Below are 20,327 nucleotides of genomic sequence, written 5' to 3' on the forward strand. Positions count from 1 at the left end.
ATTAAAGATACCTTTTTGTCCATCTATTCTGCTGCTGAATGATGGAATAAATAAAATCATTCTTAAGAGAAGACTTTTGACTTCTGAAATGTTGCTGGCTGTGTCCCTGTTTTTCTTAGCAAATATAGGCCCAGATATTAAGCTCAGTCTGGCTGGATTTGAGAGGAAGAGAATTTCATTAGTTTTTCAACTAAGTAAGATGGTATGACTGCGTCCAGCAGTTTTGTTTTGTTTTTTTTGTACAAATAATTCAGAGCAGAGGATGGGAGAAGCTTGTTTTTTATTGAGTATTTTATGCTAGCCGCTGTTTGGTGCTTTGGTGTATGTGTGTCATTGGTTTTACTTGTTGATGGAGTAGTGTTGCTCAGTGTCGCCACCCTAAGCCACTCACAGACAGTCCTGCAGTGGTCCTTTTATGTAAGCCCCGACAAGCTTTTCTTAGGGCGTCACTGCTGCTAACCCCAAGGAAGTATCAGTGTACACTGTCTTCAGGAGAAGCTCTTTTTGTTTCACTAAAGGCAAATAACCTGGATAACTTTTGCCATCAAACTCCCTGGTCTCTTCAGAGGTGCTTTCCGGTGGTCTGCAAGTAGGAATCCTAAACACTTTCCTCGCTGAAGAAATATTACAGTTGGTGGTTAGACCCCCAGATGAAACACTCACACGTATGTGTAAACTTCCTTATCTGTTAGTAAATTGGTCATGTGGAAGACTTTCTGTGATTTAGATCTCCGTTTAAACATTTGTTTAATGTAAGGGCCATGGAAGCCAGTTAACAGTTGTGTGACCCTGAGCTAGTACCCCCTTCTCTGGGCCTGTGTCCTCATCAGTTAGAGGGGGATATAATTCTCTTGCAGGAATGACGTCAGGATGTGTGACCTAACGTGGGTAAAGCCCCACAGATGTTGGTACTGTCCATTGCTCCTCTTTCCATTCTGGTTTTGAAATAACAGTGAAATCTCTTTGAGCATAACTTGGTTTGTTAGTGCCTTTATCAAAGTTGCTTATTCACATGTCACAGGAAGTGACAATGAAGTTTATTTTTCTTTCCTTATCAATTATAAATGCAATTAGAAATTTATTCTTGTTCAGACTTTGGAATGAGGAAAGTTTCTTAAAAGCAGAATTAAGGGAGTTTGCTTTAGACATCCTTCTGAGATCTAGCCAACTTGGACAGAATTAGAATTGTGCTCATAGTGGAGTTCCCACCTGGAACATAGTTGGCAATAAAAAAGGTTGTGCAATCACATTCCTTATCAGATGTTCAGTAAGTTTATTGTTGCCTGAAAAACTGGAGGAAGTTCCCTCCTCCTTTCTTTTCTGTCAAGAAGCTGATTGTGGATTAGGAGATGAGTAAATGAAGATGAATCTGACTTTGGCAATTGGAGAATGAGAAAAATGCTAACCCCGGGCATCTAGGCTTGTTTCAGCTTCCCAGGGAGCTCCTCAGAGGTCTTGACCTATGGGTAGTAAGTGCTCAAAACAAACCAAAAACTGTAAAGTGGAGCCTGGACTTAGTAGGGTCATTTAAAAGATTTCAGGTTAATAATGGGGATGCAGAGGTGATTTTCACTGGCCAAATCAATTCTGGTGTTTTGGTCTTACTCATCTGAAATTCTTCTTGGTAAACGTTATTGTTCTTTTTGAATGCATTCTCTCCAGAGTAGCAGGAATGATCTTAAAAACACAAATTGGGACATGTCCCTTCTCTGTGAAACCCTCACCTCCAGCCGTCTCCCCATTACACTTAGAGTAGAATGGGCATTTCTTCCCCTGACCTGCATCGCACACATGCCTTGTCTGTGCTCACCTCGCAGCATGGGCCCTTTCCCTTCAGTCAGTCACGCAGTCATCCCTAGGTCTCTCTTCAGTTGCTCAGCTTTCCTTATCACCATATTTAAAAAGTAGACACTTTCTGCCACAGAATTCCTTCTTTGTTCTCTTTTATAACCTGGTAACAATTTGTACTTAGTTTTCTTCTTGATGACTTGCTTATTTGCTTGTTTTTGCCTTTCTGTGCTGAGATTATGAACTCTATGAGGGCAGAGGCTATGATTTTTGTCTAGCACGTGATGGCTTGTGGTAGGCTTTAAATAAATATTCGTTGAATGAATGGCAGTTTGATAATTTCTGCTTTACAGGGAAACAGGTACTTTAGTTCATAAATGAGCGGACATCTTACTGATCTTAATCTACAAGATGATAAAGGTCAACATGCGGCCTTTTTTAGGTGCTTTGTTTCCCTGGGTTGCATTTTTGTAAATTAATTTAGATGGTTCTTGGGAACTCTTTCCTGGCCAGAGTTGGATTAGCTCTTCTTCTTGTTTGGTCTGTGGCACTGTGTGCTCACCCCTTTCATAAAACAGGTTACCACTGGATTTTATCGTTGTGTCCTCAGGACTCAGGTTAGTGCCTGGCACCTGCTAGCTGTGCTCAGTAAGTATTTGTTCAGTGGAAACTAAGTGCTAGAATTGAGATATATATGTTAAGAAACGAACAGTTTTTACTCTGGTAGATTATGGGGCTCATTGGTTCCGAGAATCACTTTGTTCTTTGTTACTCAGGCTCTCCAGATCATGAGATAAGTTAAAAAAAAAAATCTTTATAATGGACTATTTCAAACACACGTATAAGTAAAGAGACTAATAAAATCAACTACCACCATGGACCTACCACTCAGCTTCAACAGTTATCAACACACGACCGATCTTGTTTAACCTTACTCCCCTCTTCCGCCTCATTATTTAAAAACAAATCCCAGACATTATATCATTTCATCTGTAAATACTTCAGAAGGGTATAATCAATTTAAGAACCAGTTAACTTTTGGAAAAACCTGACAGAAAAATTCCGTTTGCCTCTTTGAATCTAATTGTAGATGCCAGCTGGTGAATTTCCATGTGCTAAACCACTCCCAAGGCCTGACTCATTGTTGAAAGCACATACTGCATTGTAATTGCTGTGATAGCAGCAGTTTGCTGAGATATGTTATCCTGGTGAAGTATGTTTCTATTGGATATAGAGAGATTACAAATAAGTGAAAACTCGTAAGTCAGCGATAAGTTTTTTCCTCTTGTTGTTGTCGTGTTCAGTTGCTGCCCCATGAACTGTAGTATGCCAGACTCCCCTGTCCTTCACTGCCTCCTGGAGTTTGCTCAAACTCATGTCCATTTAGTCGTTGAGGCTGTCTAACCATCCAGCCCTCTGCTTCCCTCTTCTCCTTTTGCCTTCTATTTTTCTCAGCATTAGGGTCTTTTCCAGTGAGTCAGCTTTTCACATCAGGTGGCCAAAGTATTGGAGCTTCAGCTTTAGCATCAATCTTTCCAGTGAATATTCAGGGTTGATTTCTTTTGGGATTGACTGGTTTGATCTCCTTGCAGTCCAAGGGACTCTCAAGAGTATTTTCGAGTTCCAGAGTTAGAAAGCATCAATACTTTGGTGCTCAGCTTTCTTTGTGGTCCAACTCTCACATCCATACATGACTACTGGAAAAACCATGGTGATGGTGGTTTAGTCAGTTAAGTCATGTCCAACTCTAGAAACCCCATGGACTGTAGCTTGCCAGGCTCCTCTGTCCATGGGATTCTCCAGGCAAGAATACTGGAGTGGGTTGCCATTTCCTTCTCCAGGGGATCTTCCCGACCCAGGAATTGAACCCGGGTCTCCTGCCTTGCAGGCAGATTCTTTTCCGACTGAGCTGTGAGCGAAGCACATAGCTTTGACTATACGAACCTTTGTTGGCAAAGTGATGTTTCTGTTTTTTCCTTTGGAGATGTGTAAAGACAGATACTTTTGACACGGTGCTTTATAGGCCTTTAAGATTCTGCCTGGAAGATGAAGATGAAATATGGTGTGTGGATTAATAATTTCCCACAGTACTTTGTGGCTGGATTCCTGAGAGTCACAATCAGCCATAAAATGGAAAGTAAGAGTGCTGGAAGACTGAGACCTCGAAAGACTCCTAAGCCTTGGGAGGTGGAAGGGTCAGAACTTGGGCCAGCAGAAGAGACACACGGCTTGGAAGTGGTTATGGTTAGTTTTATTCTAGAAGTTAAAGTTGTATATCTCTTAGATCTCTGTAAATAGCCTAGGTGAAATAAAATTTCCTTTAGGACAGGAAGAGAAGGCACTGTTTTCTTTCAGCAAATATTTGAAAGGATTAAGTACTATGTTTTAAAAATTTGGAGATTGGCACTGAGTGAATGGTTGGATTGGAACAGTGTTTTCCTGTGATTCCAGTGTTTTGTGGAAAAGAAATGGAAGGGGGAGTATAAATGATCACAACAGCCTTTAACTACTTTGGTGTTTTAGGTGGTGTTTTAGTTGCTGAGTCAAGTCCAACTTTTTGCGACCCCATGCACTGTAGCCCACCAGGTTCCTCTGTCCATGGGATTTCCCAGGCAACAATACTGGAGTGGGCTGCCATTTTCTTCTCCAGGGGATCTTCCCGACCCCGGGATCAAACCCAAGGTCTCCTGTGGGTGGATTCATCATCACCGAGACCCCTGGGAAGCCCAACTGCTTTCTTTAATGAACCACATGAGAGAACAAGACCCTGATTCTGAGAGGCCGCAGGCCCGGGCCCTGCAAGGGTCACAGCCTTGCTTCTTCCTTGGCCTGAAGTACCAGATGAGTCTTCTGTATACAGCATTGGTAGGAGATGGTGAGTGTGGTGATCCCAGGATAATTCTTGGCAATTTATTTTGAAAGTCTGTTTTTTTTATTCCTGCCTTTGTACTCCCATAACCATTAGTTAATGCCTGTAATAAAAAGTACGTAGCACACAATGCCTTGAATAGGGATTTTGTCATAATCATCTGTGTATCCTTAGCATCTAGCACATGGTCACTTGGAAAGTATTTGTTGACACATGATGGTCCGTTTCCAGCCCCGAGGTGATGTGATTTTTCAGTTTCTCCCGTGGCCTTGACTTAGAACGTGGGAGTCATGCTAGCCCTGAGTAGGCCCCTCTCTCCCTTGTTCAGGCTAGGTGCGTTTGTTCTCAGGCTCTGGTCTGTTCTCTTCTTTGGGGACCTTCTAGGGAGCAGAAGGAGAGAAAATCTTGTGTTTGAAACAAGAGGAGCCTGTGAGACTGAAGGAGATTGATCATGTTAGGGTCACTGGGCTCTTCCAGCTGCCATCTGGATGAAGAACTCAGTGTTGGATGAAGAATTCAGATGCCAGGAGCTCGTATTTATCTTTCTTCCTCATTTACTGTGATTTGACCCCATACTTGTAACTGTGGTGTGGACTAGATTTCAGTCTTGATCTGCCCCCACCACTTCTGATTCCCTTTATCCTCATCTACCTTTTCTTTTTCTTCCCTAAAGCATTCATTACATTTTAAGATCTATGCAGTTTACTTATTATATTTTTTCTTATTTTTTATGTCTTTGTCAGAATATAAGCTCCAGGAGAGCAAGGATCTGTGTCTTTCTCGATCACTGATGTGTCTTTGCAGCTACAGTGCCTACCTGTAGTAGGCCTTCACTAAATAATTGTTGAATAAATAAATGAACTGTGAGCTACTGAACTGTTTCTTTTGCTTAAATCCATGTTTGTTAAGTACCTAGAGCCTATACCAACAAAGTGATTTATGTATTTGAATATATCACCAGTAACATCTCCTTACGGTCATTCTGGAAGATAGGTGGTATTATCCTTTTTTTTTTTTTAGCTTCTCTAAGCCTCAGAGAAGCTGAGCAATTTATTCCAGATCTGACTCCAAAGCCTCCGTTCTCTGCTGCCATATTATATCTTCGTAAACCATTCACTCAGTAAATCTTTATCTAGTGCCTACCAGGTTCTAGGCACCTTAGGCAGTCAAATAGAAGTTGATTGTGGGATACTAACCAAAGTCTTTTAAATTTTGTCATCTTCATTGTATTCTTTATGAGCGATGCGAGGTTTAATGTGTTTATTTTATTTATTTGCAAGCTTTGCTTAAATGCAGGTAAAAATAGGCATGAAAATGCCTCTGATAAAACTTTGGATATCCAGAGATCAATTTGCTGTCATTTTCAAGACATGCTGTCATGTTCAAGACTCCAGAAGAGTTCTGAACCCAAAATTAAGAAAAAGAAAAGCAAGTGCCTTAGATAGTCAAGAAAGAAAGAACTTTTGAGCATGTTGACAATTCCTGCGAAGACTTGAATGCCAAAAGTGCTGTGAGTAGTCACTTCTTCCAGAAATTGAAGGAGCTTGTTGATTAAACTGGCAATGTTTAGTTATAAATAGGTCAGCATTTTTTTGAGGAGAAAACCAAAAAACCTAGGTGAAAGGATATTAAGACATGCAAAGAAGGCAGAGTGGAGAATGGTGGTAGTCAAAGTGGGTGAGGTTTGAAGTGACTGGGACACTGAATGAGTGGTGGACTCTTGAGAACCTCGATGAAGAGCCAGATCAGACACTTCTTTGTGGGTCAGAGGTGGACCAGTGCCATAGGAACACCTTCAGATGCAAAGTGTTTTGAAGCCATAGATATAAGAATCCTCTCCTTTGAATGCAAATGGAAACCACAATGAGATACCACTTCACATCCTTTAGGATGACTGTTAGCAAAAAAATGTGAGGAGGAAAAACTGGAACCTAGGTATCCCTATTGTAACATGGTGTAGCCACTGTGGAAAACAGTTTTGTGGTTCTTCAAAAAGTTAAGCACAGAACTGCCATAGATACAGTAGTTCTACTTCTAAGCAAATGCCTGAAAGAATTGAAAGCAGGGACTTGTACACCAGTGTTCACAGCAGCATTATTCATAATAGTTACAAGATGGAAACAACCCAGGTGTCCCTCCACTGGTGAGTGGATAAATAAAATGTGCTATGTACATACAGTAGAATATTGTTCTGCCTTCAGAAAGAAGGAAATTCTGAAACAACGTACAACATGGGAAGCTTGAAGATAACTACGCTGAGCAAAAGAAGCCAGGCACAAAAGGACAAATATTGTATGATTTCGCTCACATGAAGTACCTGGTATAGGTATATTCATAAAGACAGTAAAATAGTGTTACCAGTGGCTCGAGGGAGGGGACATGGGGAATTACTGTGTAATGAGTACAGAGTTACTGTTTGGGATGATGAAAAGTTTTGAAGGTGAATAGTGGTGATGGTCCCACAACGTTGTAAATCTAGTTAATGCTCCTGAATTTTACATTTAAAAATGGTTAAAATGGTAAATTTTATGTCCTGTGTATTTTTTACCATGGGCTGCCCAGGTGGCTCAGTGGTAAAGAATCCACCTGCCCATGCAGGAGACGTGGGTTGGATTCCTAGTTTGGGAAGATCCCCTGGAAGAGGATATGGCAACCCACTCTAGTATTTTTGCCTGGGAAATCCCATGGACAGAGGAGCCTGGAGGGCTACAGTCCTTGGAGGTCACAAAGTTGTTGGACACAGCTTAGTGACTGAACAACAGCAGCAGTATTTCACCGTGCATATATACGAGAAACCTCTCCTCTTGTGTGTGCACTTGAGTGGAAGTGTGTGTGGGGAGGGTACAGGTGTGCGGGGCCACAGTGAGGCCCCGTCTCCACATTCAGTGATTGTGGAGACGTGCTGTGTCTCTGGTGGGGTGATAACCATTAAGTCATTCTCCTGCAGCCATATTTGCAAGCACAGAAGAGTGATCTAGTTGTTAAGAAAATGTTAACTGACAAGAAACTTGATATCCTTTCTTGAAAGAAGTACTGGGGGACTGGGTGGGAAAGAGACCTACTTTTCACGATGCATTCATTGTACTGCGAGGTTTTTTTAAAACCACAGTTGTGTATTACCTATTTTGAAAAATTAAAATAATTTATTATGGGGAAAAAGCAAGGAATAATAAAATATTATTCATTTTATTCTATTTAAGAAAATAGGAATGTATGCATTTATTAAAACTTGCTGCAGAGGTACTAGAGTCAGGTTTGAGGTCTAAAAAATGATTAGAACTCAGAGACAAATGAACTCCTCTGCGAATCCACTTGTAATAGGGCTTTGTTGCGATTTACTCTCTGCCGATCATCTTTGCCAGTACCACCTTACAGTGTTAGGAGAATCACATAAAAGAATAAATGTCCAGATACCTGAAAAGCTACAAAGTGAGTTTTGCTTTGCAGTTTCAAAAAGTGGTCACTGTATCTGCCCACCTGGAGCTCCGACTTTAGTCTTCATACACAGTGAAATGGGAGATGCTTCCGTGGCTTGTTATGGGGTGCTGACAGGGGAAGGTGAAACTGGGAACTTAAATGGAGTTGGAAACTCTCCATCTGTGTGGAGGGTTTGAGATTTTAGTTTTTTATTTGTAAGTTATGTCTATGTTCTAGTGCCTTACCAAGGGTTTCCTAGGTGGCGCAGTGTAAAGAATCCACCTGCCAATGCAGGGGACTCAAGAGATGCGGGTTTTATTCCTGGCTTGGGAAGAGCCCCTGGAGTAGGATATGACAGCCCACTGCGGTATTCGTGCCTGGAGAATCCCATGGACAGAGGAGCCTGGTGGGCTACAGTCTAGGGGGTTGCATAGTTGACAGGACTGAGTGACTGAGCATGCACACACAGGCATGCGTTAGGCTGAATGCTGCAGCTGTGCTGATAACCGGACTATGCAGATCTTATTTATTCCCTTCCTCCATCATATATATGTATATATAGTACGTATGGTTTTGCTTCTTTTTTCCTCTTGTCATCTTAATTAAATGTTATATTAACTGTTATTTAAATTTTCTATCCAAGTTAAATTGATAATAGGAAAGGAAGGGCTTTCGGTGCATGTGAAAGGCCACAGAGTATGTGGCTCCTCACGTTTCTAGTCTGTTCTAGAGGAGGTTACAGACTTGTCTGGAAACAGTGGTCTTTTTTGACTCTCACTTTGGGGCACTCTAGTATTAATAGTTCCAGCCAGTACCAGCGCTTTGAGGGGGCTGCATGGACTGACATTCCTCACTTCCTTTCTTGTTCCGGGAGGCCCAATCGACTTAATGCTGTTATCTTTGAAAGTGGAAGAAAGAACAGATAGCGGAATCAGGCAAAACGAGGTTTAGATTTTTCTTTTAGGTGTTCAGTTTGAGGAGCTATGTAACCATACCTTGTAGAGGAGCTTGTGTAAAAACCATAGTTCATTCATTAAATTGAAAATTGTTCTTCTCCTCCTTTTTTGATATCAGACAAACATTTATATTGATTTTTCTTCCCTTTTTCCTTTTCCTTCCATTTTATTTTTGTTACTTTTCTTCTGTTTTTTGCATCTCTTTCCCCCCAAATTAAAATGAGACAATAGCATTCTTTCAAAAGAAATATGTGTTTGAAAGATGACCCTGGATTCTGTGAAATTACTTTTTTTTTTTTTTTTGGGTAGGAAGTTTATGTTTTAAAAGATAAGGATAATGTCATCTTTGATTGTAAAAATCATTCCCATACCCTTTGGAATGTGAGAAAAACTTTTTAAAGCTAAACTCCTAGCAAAGATTCTATGTAAGTAGGTATTGAGCCAAAAGCATTGAAAATAACTGCTGTAATTTTCTATTGCTCAAGTTTTTAAGGGACAGCATTTTCACATCTTTAGGGCGCAAACTTAATTTTTAATTTCTTTTCAGTTAGTGAATAAGTGTAGGTATTTAAACTTTTCTTTCATTGTAATTTCCAAAACATATTCTGTCTTGATAAAACAGTGTGTTAGGTAGTATGCAGTAAAATAAACTAATTGGATTAGTAATCAGATTCTGGTCCCAGTCATCCTGTTATCAGGTCATTGAACCCTTTCTGCTCTGGTTCCCCAGCTGAAATGGAAGGGATCGGATGTGTGAGCTTCTGAGGTTTATTTAAAAAAATTTAGTCATTCCAATTTTATTGGCATTTTTCTAAAGCTGATAATAGAGTAAAAAAGTTCTGCTTATAATACTGTTCATATAAAGCACTTAATTTATTTCAATATAAAGTAAGTTAGACTGGATTCTGAAGGGGTTTAGTCAGTGGATGACTAAAACAACTTTTTTATGAGATGGTCTTATGTAGAAATCAGTTGCAAAATACTTTTTCTGACAACTTGGAACTTAAAAACCAGGATCTCATTTTAAGTGAGATTAATCATTGTAAGAAATCTGTCATTAGCACATATCTTATTTCTATTATGATATTTTAAAATAGTAACTCGAAACTATTTAGTTGACTTTTTCTGCTATGGCTTTCATTGAAATACTATTGTCATAGTCATTCTTCCTGACTGAGTTCCTTTTCCTGAGAGTAAAGGATTGAGCTCATACCTTTGCACAACTATCTAGAGAGTATTTTAAGCTTGGCATGTTCAAACCTGGCTGACTCAATTAGTGTGTGGACAAACTAGCACATTAGAACATTTTTTAAGTTCCAAGCCACAAATTGTGCTTTCAATGAACACAGACCTGTATAAAATGAATACTTAAACCTTGAGTAACAGACATTCACAATGCCCCTTGCCGTGGGTGACTGGTTGCCAGTGAGGCTCCTGCTTGGCCTGCACATTCTTCCCCTGCTGGGAGCAGTGTCAGGAGCAGAGTCAGGAGAGGGTCTGGTCCTTTGGCACTCTGCTACCCTCTGCTTTGGGCAGAGAAAAAGGCTGCTGTTTTACTTCTTAAACTCTTACCATATGGAAAGTTTCTATAAATAAACCCTGAATTTATGATTGGTCTTCTAAATTTGTAACCTCTACCCTCTGTGACTAAAGCCAGTATAAATACCTATTTAAACATACGTACGTCTTCCCAGGTGGCTCAGCAGTAAAGAATCTGCCTGCTGAGCAAGAGACATGAGTTTGATCCCTGGGTCGGGAAGATCTCCTGGAGAAGGAAATGGCAACTCGCTCCAGTATTCCTGCCTGGAAAATCCCATGGACAGAGTAGTCTGGTAGACTACAGTCCATGGGGTCACAAAGAGTTGGACACAACTTAGAGACTAAACAACTGCATACGAAGTTGGATCATTTCAATGAGAAAGATCACCATCCACAATATCTAAATAGTCAATTCAGTTAATTTTACCTTTGTCCATTGGCATGGATGAGGACCTCATTTTTTTATCAAGCAAAAACTAGTCAGCTGGTAGTGTTTGGTGAATCCACTTTGACTTTTTTGTGCATGAATTGTTGGTATAATTACGTAGCATACATATTCATGAAGATGTTAAAGTGCATTAAATTTCTGACAAACTGAATTGTTTAAATGTACTAAATGAACTGACTTTTTAGTCTTTCTAATATTTTTAAGTTTTTAGCTGCTCTGTTGGGCATGTGGAGTCTTAGTTTTCCTGACCAGGAATTGAACTTACACCCCCTGCAGTGGAAATGCAGAGTCTTAACCACTGGAACCACCACCGAAGTCCTGATTTTTTAGCAGAATCCTATCGTTATTCATTTTGTAAATTTGAGTCTGTCGGACCTTCAGTCAACAAGTGCATACTGGGCACCTATTACGTGCCAGACACTAGGTCTTGGGGGATATAGAATCATATCAAAGATGTTACCTGTTCAGAAAAGTAAGAGATGAGCACAAAAGAAACCTGAGGACAGGAGAATGTTTTATCATCCTAGTGGAGAAATGGACAAATGCCATTCCATGCAGGTGTGGCAGAGAGGTCAGTAGAGTAACTCTGGAGAATTGGAAAAGGTTATAGAAAAATGTTTCAGTGGAATCTTGAATAATAGTATTTATAACAGAGGTTATATTTTATTAAGTACCTGCTCTGTACTAGGATTAGTTAGTGTTACCCACCAGGGAAAAAGTCAGGGGTTGGGGAGTGGGGAACTTTCAAGGCAATAGGAGAAACAACAGAGCTATCAAAGATTGTGTGTTCTAGAAGGAAGAAGTTGGGCATGATTAATGAGGAGGGGGAGAGAGGCCAGTGGGCAAGGGCAGAGGCTGGTGAGACTGGATGGGATCAGATGGTGAAGGACCCAGGTTGTCTGTCTCTGCCGTCACGGTTTTGTTCTCACTCCCCTGCCCGCAGGGCGTTCCTCCTGTCTGCCTTTTTTTTTTTTTTTTAAGTCCAGCTTTAGAGCACTTCTTCTGTGAAGCTTTCCTTTGCTTTTCCCAAAGGTTATTGATTTTTTTTTTTTTTATTTTTTTATTTTATTTTATTTTTTTTTTATTTTTTTTTTTATTTTTTTTGATTGATTTTTTTTTTTTTTAAACTGAATGATTGCACAAAGAGAGTGTACATTATAATAGGACATTCCATTTCTTGGACTGTTTCTTGGACTTAGTATGATCTCCCCAACTAGTTTCTCAGCTCCTATAGGACAGAGACTGAGTCCTATTTTAACAACTAGTATAGTGCTCATCCCACCATGGGGACTTAAGAAATATAAAATGAATGGATGAATATGGAACATTTTATAGACATCAACCATTGAGACAGCCCAGCTGCAGTGGTTGAGATTGCCTACATTTTTAAAATTTTTTGAGATTGCCTGAATTTTTAAGAGGCATTTCTTAACACTAGTAAGAGCAATTTTCAGAGGTACAGGTCAGTTGTCATTTGGATGTAAAACGAGTTCATCAATATCTCATAGGGTTGTGAGAATTAAATTAGTACATTTAAGCACTTAGAATAGTGCCTAGCATATACTTAGTGTTCAGTCAGTGTTACCTGTATCTAACTCCTTTTTTGAGTTAGAAAAAAAAGGCCTGTATCCGGGCCTTTTTGCCAGTGACACTCAGCTACTGTTGTGGGTGTGGAGAGAATAGGAAGCAGATAAATAGCTGGTCATCTCTGAAACCAAACACCTTGTAGGAAGTGGAAGAACTGCTTATATGGCATGAACTTTTATTTTTCTGTTTGTGTTTTAGTGATCGAAGGGGTATGATTGTCATGGAATTGAATTTCATCTGTCTGTGGGAATTGTAAACAAGGTAGGTCCCAGGTTTATTTACACTTTCCTGCCTTCTTTTCTAAGGTGTTTGTTAGTGTTTTCAGTTCTACTGATCTTGGATTGATTGAATTTGGTTATTATTTAGGGAAACACTTATCATGGCCCTGTGATAGTTTGTCTAGTGTTGTGGACTACATCTAGGTTCTTGTCAGGGTATTGAATGCCAGTAAGCAGCACAACCAATTTAAAACTTTGGTGGTCATAGAACTGAACCATGAACACAGACACACACAGACACACACAGATACACACACACACACCCCACCCCCACTCCCCATGACCCACTCCCAAGGAACCAGAAGTTCTTGTATTGGAGCCATTGTATAAACTAGCTTGGGGTAGTGGAAGATGACAAGCCAGCTAATTCTTCTGGTCACTAAAATTCAGTAGCCTATGTGAATGGTGACTAGAGGCAATCAAAGGGCTTATCGTGACAGTGGCCAGGCCATGCTGACAACTGTAACTCCAGCCAGTTATTGCTGACATCTATAAATTTTGTTACTGATGACAGAATCGTCTGTCTGTCTGTAACCACTAGAGTCTGATTTGACACAGCATGCTTGTGTTCCTATCTTAAGCTCCGGAGCCTGAACAAAAGTACACCAGTTATGACTTTGACTCATTTATCTGTCTTGTATCAGATGCCCACAAAGAGAGTTAGAGACGGCAGCTTTGTGCAGCTCTGCAAGACTATTTCTGGCAGAACATTTCCTGTCAAAGTAGAGATGAGTGCCATTTCATGTAGTTTGTTTTCCATATTCTTAGGTGTGTGGAAACCCCTTTCCTCATTGGGGCAGGAAACTTGGATCATTTGGAGGGTGAAATTGGTCACCAAAAAACCAATGGCAGTACTCCCCACGATCTTCCAACCAGGAATCTTGTGAACTTGACCATGGAATTCTGTGGGCTGATGACGGTTCTTTGGGCTCTTGCTGCACCTGCACTTAGAACAGAACAGGTTCTTGAGACTGGCTTCCAGTCACAAAGAACAGGAATGGCTGATATCTTGCTACAGGGAAAAACAGTCGAGCCACTTCCTATAGCAGATGGAAGGGAGGCAGAGAGAGTAAAATTTAACTTTTGCAGAACAACCTTCGTCATCATCTGGTGGCCTAAATTTTCACAGTCTGATCTAGGTGTGCAGTCAGGAAATTATCTTTTTTTATTTGCCTACTTTTTATTGGGGTATAATGAACAGGAACTATTTTGTGGAAATACTCTAAGAATTTAATGGAAAGGAAAGAAACATTTATTGAATGCCTACTGAAGGTTAGGCATGGTCCTGTAAACTTTAAAGTTCATCAGTATTATAATTTTTCAAGTCTAGATAGATTAACACCATGAATATCACTATTTTGAACTATTTTGACTCTTATTATACACAGAAGAGATAGAATTATACATTAATAGGTTATTTCATTTGTATCTGCTGGAACATTCTTTCATGGAGGAAGAGAGAAAGTACCCACATGACATGGCTTTTTGTTTTCATTTTCTGGGCTTGCTACTGATTCAGCCAAAGTCAGAGAGGAGACACACAGGTCTGAAATTAGAGACACCTGTGCTGTTTTGGAAGCTGAGACTTGACCCAGGATTTGCTGGAGTTGGTGCCAGGGGAGGTCAGAGTAGGTTAATATTTTCATAGCTCAAAGCAAATGTGAATTATGGTTGTTTGTAGGTGCATTTTTGCTTGATCTTTGTAGTTACAAATAGGGTAAATATTTTAAAATATAGTACTGCTGTTTTGGGAAACTTCTGCAAAAGTCCCTGAACCAATGCAAATTAATATTCTCCAAAAATACCAAAAAATACCCCATGTGGATGTTTTGACTGACTGAGGGAATTGACTGTTGTCATCAGACATGTAAAGAAATTACCATAGGTTCTTTTAAAACAATTTGATTGCCTTCTTTCAAATTTTTAAAAATTTTTATCAGAGGGGCTACTATTTCTGTATCTCAGCACATGCAGTAATGTGAGATTAGAATAAATTCTTATTCTCTTCTGGGGATAGGAAAGTAAGGAGGATAGGAAAGTAAGTCGAAGTGTTCCTTCTCCTTAATTCCACATTTTAAGATTTCTAAATCTGTTGTCTTTATACTCTTAAGATAGTAAGATTTTGTGGTCTTTGCCAGGTCTGTAGTTACCCAGAGATACAATACTGTTCTTTATTGGGCCGAAGTAAAAACATTAGTATTTCTTAATCTATGAAAAATTTCCTTTTTATTTTCCTGTCCAATGAATTACTGTACTTTTCCTCTTGGCTGCTTCCTTTAGTCAGAGAAACTCTTAATAGTATAATTTTCCCTCCATATTTCAGCAAACAAATACCACTTAAAAAAAAACCAGCCTTATTGAGGCCTAATTTATATACTGCAAAATTTGTCTTTTTGAAGTGTACAGTTCAGTGATTTTCAGCAGATTTGTAGAGTTGTGTAATCATTGCATGACAGTGGTACTTTTCCAGCACCCCAAAAAGATCTCTTGTAAACACCACTTTTTAACATCCTTAAAAGTCATCCATAAATTTTGTTAAGTTCTGCACCAAATTTAATCTTCCTATAAAGTTTCCCAGCGTTCTATCGCATGTGTTCTTTCCCTCTTTTATTTTTATATTAGTTTCTTATTGTACATCAAATTTAATCATCTTTTTGTCATTTTAAGTCCATTCTCTCACCACTTTTAAAATTGGGGAAATTGCCCCATACCAGAGGCGTCTGCGTTTCCCTCCTCGGACAGGTTATGAAGGAGTCGAGTCTGTACTTGCTGCGTCACTTTCGCATCTCTGTTCACTTTTTAACCAGCTGCAGTTGTTCACCGCACATTGTGCCAGCCCTGAGGGTGTATGTGTGTTTTAGTGGGGACGGGTGCTGAAGTCCAGCCTGAGCCCTCCTTGTCAATCTACATGCCCACCCAAAGAGTATGTCTTTTTTGAATTTGCATTTAGGTACCCTGTGGTCTCACTGAAGTCACCAGTTACTATTTTTTCCATATTGCCAAATCAGTGAATCCTTTTTTTTTTTAATTGAAAAATATTTGGCTGGGATGAGTCTTAGTTGCGGCAGGCAGGATCTTTAATTGCAGCGTACAAACTCTTAGTTGTGGCTTGTGGGATCTAGTTCCCTGACCAGGGATCAAACCTTTGCCTTGGAAGTGCAGAGTCTTAGCCACTAGGCCACCAGGGAAGTCCCAAATCAGTGAATATTTCTTTCTTTATATTAATTGGTTCATCAGGTATTTGTTGAGCACCTTCTTTGTGCCAGGCACTGTGTTGGGGAAGGACCCCTCTGAGGCATTTGACACTCTTTTATACACACACACACACACACACACAAATCTTTTATATATATATCTTCTTTGTATCTCCAATGCCTAATAATAACAACAAAAAAAAAAAGCAGCTAGCTATTCTCTACTGGGTTGTTTAGTATATGCCAGGCAGTGTTCTAGCATTTTACATGTTTTGTGTCATTTAATCTTCACAGCAGCTCTTTAAAGTAAGTACTGTTATTATCTTCCCTTTAAAAATGAGGATATCAAAGCACTAAGACATCTAGTAATTTGCTGAAAGTTACACAAATAGCATGTAGTGGAGTCGGGATTTGGTAAAGCTAGGATTCAAACCTGGGCACTGATTCCAAAATCTTATTTTTATTGTGTATTGCGGCCATGGAGTCTGACACACACACATATTTAATAAATACTGGTGGGTGAGTGAACACTGACCTTTCCTGCCCACTGGGCTTTTACTTTAGAGATGGTGGTGTTGAAGTACTGCCAGCAGCACGCTTGTGCTTGAGGTTATACCAAAAGGAAGATAGGGGTTTAAGTTGCAGTGGCCTGAATTCCTGTCTTACTCTCTAACTTCTGCTTCTTGATTCATTGCTCCTTCCTTTTTCCATGAAGAATGGTTCTGTTATTCTATCTTAATCCTTTAGGTAATGTTCACATTAAGTAAACAGTATTGACATATTATCATTATCTAACTTATAGTCCACATTGTTTATTTCCCCAGTTGTTCTAATACTGTTCTTTATAGATTACTTTAAAAATTTTGAAATCTAGAATTCAGTCAAGAAATATATTGCATTTAGGTGTCATATTTGTTGTTTAGTCACTAAGTCGTGTCTGACTCCCTGTGACCCCATGGACTGCAGCACACTAGACTCCTCTGTCCTCCACTGTTGCCCAGTTTACTTAGATTCATGTCCATTGTGTCGGTGATGCTATCTAACCATGGCACCCTCTGCCACCCTCTTCTCTTTCTCCATTGCCTTCCATCTTTCCCAGCATCAGGGTCTTTCCCAAAGAGTTGGTGTCACATCCTCCTCCATACTGGTCCCTTAGCTCTCTTTTAGGAAGTGGGAGGTGTCTTCCATGACAACAGCATTTTGGGAAACCAGTTATTTTGCATAATATCCCTTATTTGAATTTATCTGTTCCCTCTTGAATAACTTCAGGGTAGATATTGTAGGCCAGATGTTTTGTCTTTCTCAGTGCTTAACATCAGGAGGCCCATGATGTTAGTTTCATTATCAGTGATGTTAAATCTCACTGTTGGTTAAGTTTTCGTGTGCCAGATTTATCCATTATAAATTTGCCTTTTCCCCTTTGTAATGTATAATCTATTAGGGTAATAACAGTAATTTCCTTTTATATATCTTGAAGTAATAAAGTATCACGTGGTTGTTAAAATAGAAACATCTCTTGGGACTTCCCTGGTTGTCCAGTGGCTGACTCTGAGCTCCCAGTGCAGGCGTCCCTGGTTCGGTCCCTGGTCAGGGAACTAGATCCCACATGCTGCAACTGAAAGATCCTGTGAGCTGCAACTGGGACCTGGTGCAGCCAAATAAGTAAAGATTTTTTTTTTAGAACAAAAATGTCTCTAAGCCACACCAAACAGGCTAACAATGTTTAAAAACAGTATTATGTGCAAGGCAGCATGTGCAAAATGGAGTTCAGAGTTCATTTAATTTGAGCTTCTTTGTAATATGAACTTTTAAGTGCAGAGTTTAAATATGATTGCTTAAGAGCCTTGGGATGAAAATCTAATTTTTCTTGGGTCATAGGCATTTTTGCTGATAACCTTTTCATAGTTAACTTTAGTGTATTCAACATTTTTCATAGTTTTCAGATAAATTCTTTCCTGCTCTTAAAATCCCCTCCTCCAGAGTTGTTAGTGCCTTGAAATGATACAGCTCTTAGTGAGGGCTCGGGAGTTGATCTGGATCTGAATCCTGTCTCAGCCACTTAATCACTAGATGGTCTTGAACAAGTTATTTAACCTTCCTGTACCTCAGTTTCTCCTCCTATAAGTTTGCTGCAGGTGTTAAGTGAGCATTTGGCACGGTTTCTGGACATAGGTCTTTAGTAAGTGTTATATATTCTTCTCAATCTGATAAGACTTGTCACATATCACTCAGTGACTTTTCTCTTGTCTGTGCACCACACACACACACACATATAAACATATAAATGTACCTGTAGACTTGGTCCAAGCAAATAATCTTAGATGTTTCTTTTGTAATTCTGTCTCATCCTTTTCTTCATGAAACTTGGGGGAAATGTATTGAATAGATACTTTTAAGTTAGAATACTTGTAGAATCCATATGTTAACCTTCTTCCCGCCCCTCCCTTAAATGTTTACATTTGCTGTATCCCACTTTGAAAATAACAGCCAGGAAATGCCTAGCACTAGAAGAAAAGTGGTAGATATTCTTTCTACTTCAGACCACATGATCTTAATGCTTCCATGGAAATGTTTAAATTCAAGGCACTGATAGCTGCCCAACGTTTCTGCCCTGAGTTGGAGGCCGCAGTTCACTGTGTGCCTGTCACTCTTAACTAAGGAGAATCATTGACATTTTTCAGTGGTTCTTGGTTGGAAAGGCATCATGTCTGCAGAGGGCATTTGGAAAAGTATGGGTGCATGTTTGGTTGTCACGGTGACTGTTGGGGAAGGAGGACATGCAGCACTTGGATTTGGTCAGGGTTCAAGATAACAGTCCAAGCAATTCCCACCCAAAGTGGCAGTGGTGGTGCTGTTGAGAAAGTGAGCTGATTGAACCTACAAGACTTGGCGAAATGGTAGGTAATGTTTTACTTTTTACCTCAGTTATTTACAGATGGTTATTGCTTAAGGCAGGAAGTTTTCTGAAAAGAACTTTTCAGAGCTGTAGTATATGATCTCTGAATTCTTCAAGGAGAAGTAGGCATAATATTTGGGAGAGTAAGATATTTTCCTGAAAAATCTGAAAGCATTGCCACTGTGAATGTGCATTGGTGGTGTTTAATCCCTAAAGTTAGGAGCAGTTGAATGGTTAGAATGGTTTAGTGGCTAAAGAAAATTAGCGTTATGTTCCTTTAATAATCTGTGTATCTCCATGGTTAGTAGAAACAATGTAATTTGTGCCTAACATTCCAATGATGCTTGAATATTGCTTGTGCTGTTCTTTTTTAAAAGATCAAATGATGTATTTTTTTGGCAGATGAATATGTTTATATTAGGTATGTACTTGAGCTTGTTGTAGCTTGTTTCACTTGAGCCTAATGTAGAACTTTGACAAAGATTTTAGGGAAGATAAGTAGTCTCAATTTCCTAAGGAATGTTACACAAAATTTTTTTGGATTGTGACTCATAGTTGGAGACATATTTTATATTAGAATCCAATTATACAATTAGTATATGGATATCTGAAACCAAAGTTTCATGGAATAATACTCTTACTACATGTGGTACAGTCTGATAGTATCTATCTTATTTAGTTTAAAATGCTGACCTTGGTCTATTAAGTTGATTTTGTGACCTTTGTATTACAAATTGCAGTATGAAAAATACTGCTGTAGGATATATGGTCATGAGATTGTAATCCAAGGTTTAAAATATTTCCCAATTATGTCTATGTCTTATAAATTTTTTTTTTTAGTTATTATGTAAGAACACATAAAATGAGATATACCCTGTAACAGATTTTTAAAGTGTACAGGACAGTGTTATCTACATGCACAATGTTGTATGCAGATCTTTAGAACTTATTCATCTTGCACACAGAACTAAATTTTGATTAACACCTTCCACTGTAATGTTCTCCCTAGTCTCTAGTAAGCACCTTTCTATTCTATGAGGTTGACAGTCTTCATACCACATATAAGTGGAATCATGTGTTATTTGTGCTTCTGTGATTGGCTTATTACACTTAGTAAAGTGTCTTCAGGGTTCATCTGTGTTGTTGTGTGTTACACGGAGTTTCTTTTTTAAGGTTGAATCATATCCCATTGTATATATATATCACCTTTTAATTGATATTAAAAACTGGCTATTTGTTGTTTTTTGTGGTTCAGTATGAATTTTAGAATTGTTTTTTCTCTTTCTATAAAAAATGCCATTGAGACTTCGGTAGGGATTGCATTGAATATGTGATCTCTTTGGGTAGTATTGACA

The 20,327-nt window shown here is 39.2% G+C and overlaps 1 long non-coding RNA gene across 1 annotated transcript in view; it reads left to right on the forward strand.

Annotated features, from left to right (window-relative positions):
- Positions 1 to 20,327, forward strand: part of LOC122680365 — a 75,558-nt gene that overhangs the window by 21,721 nt on the left and 33,510 nt on the right. The window contains exon 2 of the long non-coding RNA XR_006336687.1: positions 12,803 to 12,865. This is a non-coding gene — a long non-coding RNA (uncharacterized LOC122680365). The remainder of the gene's footprint in view (positions 1 to 12,802; positions 12,866 to 20,327) is intronic.

This window comes from Cervus elaphus, chromosome 22, assembly GCF_910594005.1.
Source record: "Cervus elaphus chromosome 22, mCerEla1.1, whole genome shotgun sequence".
NCBI classification, from domain to species: Eukaryota; Metazoa; Chordata; class Mammalia; order Artiodactyla; family Cervidae; genus Cervus; species Cervus elaphus.